This window comes from Vanessa cardui, chromosome 19 (genome assembly GCF_905220365.1).
Source record: "Vanessa cardui chromosome 19, ilVanCard2.1, whole genome shotgun sequence".
NCBI classification, from domain to species: Eukaryota; Metazoa; Arthropoda; class Insecta; order Lepidoptera; family Nymphalidae; genus Vanessa; species Vanessa cardui.
This window is the reverse complement of record NC_061141.1, coordinates 3,647,279-3,658,437: the sequence shown is the minus strand read 5'-3', so window position 1 is coordinate 3,658,437 and position 11,159 is coordinate 3,647,279. Positions and strand designations below refer to the sequence as shown.

At 31.5% G+C, this 11,159-nt stretch overlaps 1 protein-coding gene across 1 annotated transcript in view; it reads left to right on the top strand.

The window, feature by feature from the left end:
- Positions 1-2,278: 2,278 nt before the first annotated feature.
- Positions 2,279-11,159, top strand: part of LOC124537864 (transcription factor SOX-6) — a 298,209-nt gene continuing 289,328 nt past the window's right edge. The window contains exon 1 of the mRNA XM_047114813.1: positions 2,279-2,612. The gene's annotated coding sequence lies outside the window, so the exon portion shown is untranslated. The remainder of the gene's footprint in view (positions 2,613-11,159) is intronic.

Genomic DNA, 11,159 nt, shown 5'->3' with positions numbered 1-11,159 from the left:
GACCTGTGACCTAGGAAACTTATAGATAGCCCAGCGCGACTAATAAGGGATTATATTAGTTTAACTAAACGTTAAGTAGAAGCATTTAGAGGCTATTATTAAGCAACAACAGCCTGCCAATTTCCCACTGCTGGACTAAGGCCTCCTGCCCTTTGAGAAGGTTTGGAACATATTCCACCACGCTGTTACAATGCAGGTTGGTAGAATACACATGTGGCAGAATGTCTATGAAATTAGACACATGCAGGTTTCCTCACGATGCTTTCCTTCACTGTCGAGCACGTGATGAATTATAAGCACAAATTAAGTACACGAATATTCCGTGGTGCTTGCTGGGTGAACCCGCTCTCATTGGTTAAGATGCACGCGTTCTAACCACTGGGCCATGTCGACCCACTGTTCGATAAATTTTTGTTTAATCGACATCGTAGTTATAAGTTTCTGCTTTATAAATGTATGTATATCTGTATTGTTAGAAGTTTTTATATTTTATTTTTATAGCCTTATGAATAGGAATGCAAATATTTCACGCACCCCCAACGCGGTTTCGTGTATTAGCAGCGAGGTGGAGTGCACACTAAGCCTTCTTAATGAAATAAAGCCTTAGTCCAGCAGCGGGGTATCAACAAGGTAGTATACTTCTTATTCTTAGACTCGATCGAGATCTTGGGTTAAAATGTTAATGGTTGGAGGTCGCTGCGGGATGCGAGCGATCGAAGTGTGTATTAATTCATAACTACAAATACATTACAATTTTAAGTCTATACTAGAACAAGTACATGTAGGTATATACGCGTTGAGCTTTCGCACGAAGACGGCCAAGAACGAGTCGAGTCGCTCACGAAAGGTTCCGTACCATTATCTATAAAAACCATATATGTTGTCTGTGAATCAATTTTGTGTTCTTTTGACTAAAGTGTTTTAGGACAGACAGACAGATGAACGGCGGAGTCTTAGTAAGAGAATCCCGTGTTACCTTTTAAGTACGGATCCCTAATAATTGATTCGATATAATGGAATAAGGAAAATATAAAAATAGATATATGTTAAAGTTCAGATAATACTTATTTTAAGTTTCGTTTGATTTCTATGAAAAGTCATAAAAACGCTTTAGCCTGAGATAATAAACTAGAATAATGGAATCGTAAACATAGAGATACGTTTTATGTTTTATTTATGCTATTAAGAGTTAAATTTTGTTATGATTATTTGTCGAATTTTTATGATATAAGAAATCGCTAATGCGTCACCAACATTGGGAACTAAGTATGCACCTTGTAGTTACACTGGCTCACTCACCCTCTAAACTAGAACACAACAATACTGAATACTGACATTTGACGGTACCCACACAGGCTTACTCGTACCACCAATTAAAAGCTTTATACAAAATTCCAATATAAAGGATGTGTGATATTTGATTACGGTATATTCAAATTGAAATATGAGTGTAAAGATTGGAAATAATAATAATTATTATAATTTATTAATATAGTTGCATTTACTTAATTAGTGTCATGTGTTTCTACAGTCAACAAAAAAGATCTATTTCAATTTCCATTCCATACATACTGGTGTGGAGTTAATTAATATTAATTAATTTTATCCCAAATTATAGGTATATTACTGTGGGAGGGTAAGGCTTTGTGCTCTTTATTAGTGAGGCAGTTTAATATTAAATCTGTTTACTGTGGTGTACCAATTTGAAAGGTGAGCCAGTGTATATACAAGAGACATCGAGCCCCACGACTCCCAGGGTAGATGGTCCATTGACGATTTAAGTAATAATTTTACAGTACTATATATTATACTAATTGAATCACGCTACCCATCTTCGTCAAAATACACGGAGTTGTAGCTTTTCTTAATTATTCTATTATTTATCAGCACCCGGATTTAAAATAATGAATCGACGATTTATGCGAAAAATTATAAAACAATATTTATTTTACAAAAATAACCATAAATCAATCAGAATCGATGGACCTCGAGAAAAAATAAATATGATCAAATTACGTTGTAATTTTTGAATTTCGAATGATACAAATGTAACCGTCTCCATAATTAATGTCCCTATACCATCCATCCATGGTGCCATTAAAAACGAGCGGAATTAAAAAAAATCACACATCTATTAAACTGATTAGATTCCTATAGGTAATTTATTGTCAAGCCAGTCACTGGACTCAGCACAATGCCCGCTAGAGCGAGACGGACACATGTTTAGACCGAAACAGGTATAGTGGGCCTTGCAAGGTGATTTCAGTTGCGTCTACGCAAGCCTGTGGTCAGGTTGTTACGCACACATGACCAATACGCGCCCTTACGATTTCGCGATGTCCGGAAATTAGCGTCGCATGTTTACTATTAATTTCAAAGACTGAAAGACACATATATATTTATATATTAACACACGTGACTATGATATATGAGTATAAGTGATATTTTAATATAAATGTATAGTATAAACTGATTGTTTATATGTGTAGTGACGAGTGGACTGTTGTAAACAAACACATTTTGTTCTGTGTTGTGTTTAAACACATACGTTATGTGTATGTTGTGGTCGTTTCAAAACTGTGGTGTACTGTTTAGGCTATCATCTTATTGAGGTAAATATATATTTATTCTTTCAATATATAATAATGAATTTTGATTGATTTGTACATGAAAATAGAGCTTATTATAATTAAGTTATTATCAAGTTAATGGAAAAACAATAAAGCTAGTAAAAGCTATAAAAATATTACGATGCATTTAGCTTTTTAGTGCAAGATAAGATATCATTACACGAATATGTTCGTAATTTGAAATTGATTATTTACGTTTGTAAGTAGGTTTGCTACTCGTAAACATTTTAATTTATATCTGTTAAGCAAGTGCACGTTATATTCACATAATATTATTTAAATTGTCAATATACAAGATTGTAAATGTAATGCTATCGACGGTTCGGAATATAGATTCTACCGAGAAGAATCGACAAGAAAGTAATTTAGTAAGCAAGCTAAAAATAAGCATTAAAACTTTAAGACGACAACAGAGGATATTTAGTTTTTTAAAATTTGTATACATATGTACATAAGGTATATGGTATACAGTTTAAGTAACGTTAATTATTATTATTATAAAGTACATATTATAATATGTTAAACTCAAAACATGTACAGGCAGAAGCGACGGGGATACTTTCTGTATATTTTCGCGCTTATCTCAAAAACTTCTGTGATTTTCATTTAATTTTGGCTGGCTGAGGTATATTCATTTATATAAATTATGAATATGTTGTTACAGGTTTGTAACTTTGTGTGAATATTTTATGAAATTGGAAAAGAAATGTTTTACAAGCACTTTTATAGCATGTAATTAATGTATGAAATTAATGCATGCTTAATTATTTCATTCGTTCAGTTATAAAGAAAAGTCCGCGAGTTTATATTTTAATCTTATTGCAAAGCCGATGTGTATCGATACAATAGTTTACATTTAAATTATTTATATCTATTTCTGTCTAATCGTATTCGGATATACACGTATGTTGGAAAATATACTAAAACAAAACCCAGGGAAATCTGAGTCGTTATATTAATATAAAGGAAATTATGCGACGCTTAAACTTTATTTATGTATGTGACTAAGGAATTTCCTTGTTGTAAGAACAATCTATATGTTAATTTAATTGTGTTTATAAAGCTATTGATCATAAATACATATGCATATAATTGTATGCATTTATTTAAATTTTTGAGAAACATAAACGTAAATATTTCACAAGAGAGTACTAAATATTAGATATCGAATTTATTACTTGGAAATTGGAATGGTTAACTTATGTGTGACAATGTTTAGAAACTTTAAGTGTGTTTTAAAATGTCGTTAAAGTTACGGGTAATTTTTCATTTTTATTATTTTTGATATCTTACTTTTAATCAAGTATAAAAGTAGGTAGGTACTTGATGAATAGTATATTTTTTCACTTACCTATATAACTTATATTTTTATAATGTAACTTGTTAGCTTTTGATGATTTTACAGTTTTTATATCATGATATAATTCGTTATGTTGTTTTTATTATCGCGTGTTATTGACAATAGTCTCTTGTCATTTACTATATCGAAATAAAGTCGCATAAACTAGCATCATGTTAATTCTATTTCAATTCTACAATCGATGTTAACATTGATAATTGTAATTCAACATAATCAAAATATACTTTAGGCTATTAGTACTCGGCTTTGGAGTCGTCATTTTACAAACTATATTAATTGAAGCTACTATATTCTACCAAGAAGAACCGGCAAAAAAGCTCAGAAGTTACATTTAAAGTAAAGTAAAGTAAAATAACAGCCTGTAAATTTCCCACTGCTGAGATAAGGCCTCTTCTTCCATTAAGAAGAGGGGTTGGAACATATTCCACCATGCATTAGACACATGCAGGTTTCCTCACGATATTTTCCTTCACCGCCGAGCACGAGATGAATTATAAACACAAATTAATTGTGGTGCTTGCCTGGGTTTGAACCCGGAAACATCGGTTAAGATGCATGCGTTCTAACCACCGGGCCATCTCAGCTTAGTTACATTTCCAACATGCAAAATACAAAGTTATTTGTTGAATACAATTATATATACACAATATAAGTCAATAAATAAGCTCCAACATTTTTATCATTTAAAATCATCGATTTAATATCAATCGTTTATCATCTGATCTTCTTTACAATAAGGAAATAACATCGCAAATTATAATTATTTATCGAATCGTATGCAACATATCTGAACAATGGATTCATTAAGTGCAAGCTACTTTCACTGATTAAATAATCAACCTATTTCTCGTGAAATCAAAGTTACTTCATTACCCTTTGAGCTCATCGATAGATGAACATTAGTCGCGCACAATCGCTTCCTAACAAACATAAGTAACGTCTAACTATACTGGTGGACTTTCATTCAGCCTCAATAGAACTTAGAAGGCTTTGGGTGATTTGAAAGTACGTTAGGCTTTTGTTTATTTATAAGATGATTAAATAGATCTTTATTTGTAATTGAAAATTAATATGAAACGAATGAAATAAATAAATATGAGACAACAATGTAAGTAGCTAAAGCACTTGTGTTGTGGTAAATCAGAAGTAACGACGGTACCACAAACATCTATACCCAAGCCAACATAGAAAACTAATGATAATCTACATCGACCCGGAAATCGAACCCGGGACCTCGGATTCACGTACCCATCAAAATTGGTGTATCAAATCAATTTATACAAGTAAACTTCACAATGAAGCGTTTTTGCATCATCCATAATTAAATACTACCACCGTTTCGGAAAACAGCTTCTAGCGAGAAAAAACGGCGAGAACACACCACTCGACTACGGAGGTCGTTGTAACAAATACTTTAAGCTTTCTTATTTAATACTTTAATTTTTTTTAATTATTCCTTAGTTTGATATTTAATTGCTCAAATTAATAAACAACTTTTTATTCCGGAAGAATATGTATTATTATATTATACAGATAACGCAGCCGGCGTTATCGGGGGTGAGACCTAGAGATTAATATTTTTATGGAGTGATAACTTGTTTACGTGACTTAGACTAAGTTCATAATCGATACATTACATTTTTTTTATTCTAAATACTGAGTATTCAGTAGAATGCACAGTAGTGAATATATTTTATTTCTTTCTCAAATGCTTAGAATTAAAAGAACACGCTGTATCATTTCAATTAATGTTACAAATGTTTTCTATGTAATTAAACACTTGTTTTTAATGAATTTCGATCATGAAATCGAATACTTGAGTGACTCCCGCAATGGTTGCAAATGAATTAACGTTATAATGTAATACAAAGGCTTTTGTTACAACCTGTTGCTGCGCATGCGGCGAAACGGTATGCGTAACCATGGCAACGGTCGCAGAATATCAGGTGTTATGGATCTCATACAACTCGGTGGTAACGACACGGCTACGACATGTGACATGTCTCATACTCATACAAATTATTTTACATACTTCATACATCAATTTGTTGTTTCTTGAAGACACAAATAATATTTTCATCTTATTTTTTTTTTTATTTGAAAATAAATATATCATGATATAAAGATCTTGATATATTTATTTTATTTGACTATCGAACATCTTAAAGGATAACATTTTACATTACATTAACAGCTTTTAAATTTCCCATAGCTGGCTAATCCTCTAAGTCCTTTGAGGAGAAGGTTTGGAAGATATTCCACCACACTGTTTCCAATGCGGGTGAAATGCAAATGTGGCATAATTTCGATGAAACTAGACACATGTAGGTTTCACGATGTTTTCCAAATTAAACACATGAATATGCATTGGTGCTTTTGAACCCGCGATCATAGGTTAAGATGCACACGTTCTAACAATTGGGCCATCTCGGATAACATTAATATGTCATTTTCGCATCAGTCAATTATTCATGTAACAATTATATCTATTATGTATGTTCGACCCACCGACGGCTTACGATGTGCACTCGTTATTCGTTGAAGTCTTTTGTAGGCGGGAGCAGATCTCGAATTCTCACTTATAATATTTAGTTATTATTTAATTGTTGTAGTTGTATATTTATACTAAGGAGCTTTATAAACGTTTTAATTAAAATTCTTACATAGTATTTATTAAAAATAGACGCGTGAAAATATTTTATATATGACAATAATGTATATATAATTTGATTCTCATGAGTTAAGTACTCCTTGTCATATATGTACGTTTATTCGTACATAACATGAACTATATTATATAAATATAATTAAAATAATTGATTAAATTATAAAATAAGGTTAGCGTTTCCGTTTTATAAAAAAATTAAAAAGTAAGATACGTTTGTAATTATTGAAATGATTTAAAAAATATTTTCACGTTTGCGTAAAAATATAGCAATTTATGTTGAACGTACACAAATAATGACCTCCAATTATTTTACGTACCGCAATACGTAATAAGGATAATTGTTTAAAACAATACAAGAACATGCGAATTTTAATGTCGAAAGAAATAACTTTTAAGAATATATTAAAAACTTTCTAAATTTTGTAAACGCATTATTTTTTTTTTAATTTTAATGAGTACTGTTTTTTTAAAGACTAATGATATTGTCGTTTTGTTGTTTCTAATTAAACATATCCATCAAAAATCATAATATTTGTGACGTAGTAATAATGCTAACATCGTTAGACTAATGGCAATTGCTAATTCTCTGAATCAAATTGGACTTATCGCACTATTAATCTAAGGCCTTTAACTTAATTGTAATTTCAACAAAGAACGTTGATCATTTATCCAATTTCAATTTAAATATTCTTTCAGAAATAAAAAGAAAAAAAGAAAAAGCGTATACTTAGATTTGTCTGTTATAGTACAATATTTCTAGAAGTTTATAGTAAGTCGATAAAAAAAAACAACAAGAATACGACAATACTTCGTCCTGAAAAATATTAACAACAATGAAAATATTTCCAGCAAGCACCACTGAATATCCATATGCTTAATTTGTACTTCTCATTCATCTTAAGCTGTTCTGTGATGAAGATATACAACAATGCTGCATGTGTTTAATTTCAATGAAATTCTGCCACATGTGTATCCAATCTACCATGTTGCTAAAGGGTGGTACCATTCGCTCCTAACCTCAAAGAGAGAGGAAGTCTTAGCCTAATAGTCTTTTAAAATAGTAGTGTTCTAATAAATGAATAAGGAAACAATTTCTTTTTTTTTATCACCAGCACAATCCAGATTAATGAAACCCACACAATTAACAAACCATTTTATTGACTAGTTATTTATAATTCAAAACGTAAATCAATTCATAAATAGATCACAAGGGCTGGTGTAATTCAAGTGTTATCGTCTTTCAATACAGCTGGATTACGCTAACGAAAAGCCTTCCGTGCGAAGGCTGCGGGGGCGGCACGCGATGCCTCGATCCTAATTTATACTTTCATTAGCCGAACTCCGTTTATGTAAATAAGGTTTGAGATAATTTTTTTATTCTTCTTAATTTAAAACATTGAGATAAAAACATCGAAGTCTTATTGAGACGTTATTTCAACGATTCGAATTTTAAAATGATTCTTGTTTAATGAACAAAGAAATGCACTTAGTATAATGTAAGATTTGATTGTAAATGTATTTATTTTTAATTATTGTCTTTCACTGTCATACCTCTTGTAATTTTTATCTTAATACAAAATTGTCTTATCTGTTTGATTGCTTAATTAAGAGTCCATTATATTTCCATTATTACAGTGAGCATAATTCTGTAATTAATTTTTTTAATACGAATATTATAATATTTTTATTTATATTTAAAATCTATAGTAAAGAAAGTGTTATTACAAATGATCTTAAAATAACCCGAGCTCAACTGTTTCACATAAAACAGCTTGAATGTATATTTATAGTTTTGACACATATATGAGAAATATAACAACACACATTATGTTTGTTTATTGTTTCAACGTGTTTTAATGACTATATATATATTTGTTACGAGTTAATAATGTGCTGTTTTATACGGAAAGTCAAGGATAATATATGAAATTAAAGCGACATATTATTTAACTAATATTCGCTCATATCTTAGATTATAAACATATAAGATATAATTCGGATTCATCTTATGTGTTCTTCACATCGTCGACACTTAAAAAAACCTGTATGTTTTGGAAGAATTCCAGAGAAATTTACATACATACCCAAATTAACATGTCTCGTAAAAGTTTGGTTATTTGTAATGAGGTGGTGAATAATTTACAACAATTTAACTCAGAATTGTTTTAAAATATTATCGATATGTTAGCTAGATGTTGTTAAATCTTATCTATCGCCCATAGGCATTGATGCTTTAAGAAATATTAACAATTTTTAAATACTACTTATTTTGAGAACTAAGTGTTGTGTAGAAGTTAAGTGTTTTAATTATGTTTCTTGAGCCTGTAGATACACTGACTCACTTACCCTGAAACGTCTAGAATTCAGGGCGAACCAACGGTTTTAGTTCTTTTCCGTACCGCAAACACTTCAAACTTAAAGTGTTAATTTAGGCTTAGTCTTCCTTTGATGATGACCTAACTAGAATTGAACCTGAAATCTTGTCATTGATTTTTAATTAAATTAAAGCATTTACGTAATAAGAAATGGCAAACTTCACTTGGCACTTACTTTGGCAGTGTGCTCACACTTTCACCAATATAAGCCTCGATAAAATAAATATATATTAAATACAGCACAGAAATAACTCTAATAATCTTTAAAGAGCTTATATTTTAATATTAACATTAAGCAGAATGTAAAATTACAATATAATAGCCTAACTACATTTAGAATTAATCACGGCGACGTAACGAAAGTGACTTTAATAATATGCATCGTAATTTCTAACCTACAATATTGCATTATTCCGCGCATGCGCGTGTGTCAAGCAATATCTGATTACACCATTTTACTGGGACACCTGTTATATGAAGTATGTGATTGGGAATTCGAATTGTTGTTATGAAACTGAGAAGTTCGGTATTTGTTTCGCAAACGAAGATCTGAAAGAAGATTGAGGCTTGTTATATAGGACTATAGTCCAGGAGAAATATATACATATATAGACTTCACACCAAATAATATTACGATGGCAGAGCCTTTAGACGTAACGTCTCAAAGAAAAGGCAATGAATAATTCAACCACGCTTTATACTGTTCTAGAGAAAACAATGTAATTCAGAAATCAATATTCGCTACAGAATTTTCACGAAATATGATTGGTCAAATATTTGCTATCAGATGTCACCGACCAATGACAGATTAGATAAAATCCAAATTAGTTTACATGTATTTGATCAACATTGCAGAAATTTTTTTTGGTCACCATCACCCATAGACAATGACGTTGTAAGAAATATTAACTATTCCTTACATCGTCAAAGTTCCACCAACCTTGGGAACTAAGATGCTATGTCCCTTGTACCTGTAGTTACACTGGCTCACTCACCCTTCAAACCGGAACACAACAATACTTCGTACTGTTGTTTAGCGGTAGAATATCTGATGAGTGGGTGGGACCTACCCAGGCGTGCTTACACAAAGCCCCACCACCAAGTAACTAAGTCATGTAGCCGCTTTGATTGTTTCGTTTTATATAAATTATTTACACATACTAAGTGGTCAATATAATAGTACTGTGACAACATATATGTACATACTACAATCCTATCCGAAGATTGCCGGCAAAAAACTCAGTAAGAACTCTTCCAACAAAATTTAAAGTTATGTTAGTTGAAAATAATTATATATCGAATCAACAAGTATTAGTAATATATATAATCTTGTATATGATAATATGCTTTTTTATTAATGATTTGAATTGATTTAATTATTTTTATAATAACGTAAATGTTTCTATATGTTATGCCACGAATATCTCGTGGAAAACTTATCCACATAGCGTGTAATATATACGGTATCAAGTTACAACAACACTTAAACCCATATATTTAGTACTTTATAAGCCTACTATCGAATATGTGACGTAACCTAAAGTACTCCCTACATCTTACTAACAACAGAACGCAACACCGAGAGAGAAAATAATTTACAAGTAAATGAGCCTGGTTTATCGATAGGTAGCTTTTAACTGCGGGTTTGCTTGCGTAATCTTTAGTTAGGGGATTCCGTGAGACGTTTTACGACCACATATATCCATTAACTATCAGCCTTTAATATATCTTACGTATTGTCTGTATATTAAATTGTTTATTGTATATATATAGGCCGACGGACAATTGAGTCATCTTATGGTAACCCCCCTCTGCCCCTCCATAGATAGCGTTGTAAAAAATGAGAACAATTACTTTATTGCACTACCAAACAATATGTTCCAAACCCTCTCCATAATGTGAGAGGAGAGGCCTTATCCCAGCAGTGGGTAATTTACAGGCTGTTACTTTACTTTTTTTACAACCAAACTTTGAGAGCCTTAAGATATTGTGCTTGTAGTTATACTGGCTCATTCACCCTTAAGACCGGGACATAGAAATAATGATCATTGCTGTATCGCGGTAGAATATCTGAGGCATGAGCGGTCACCTACCCAGTCGTACTTGCACACAGCCCTACTGACTAC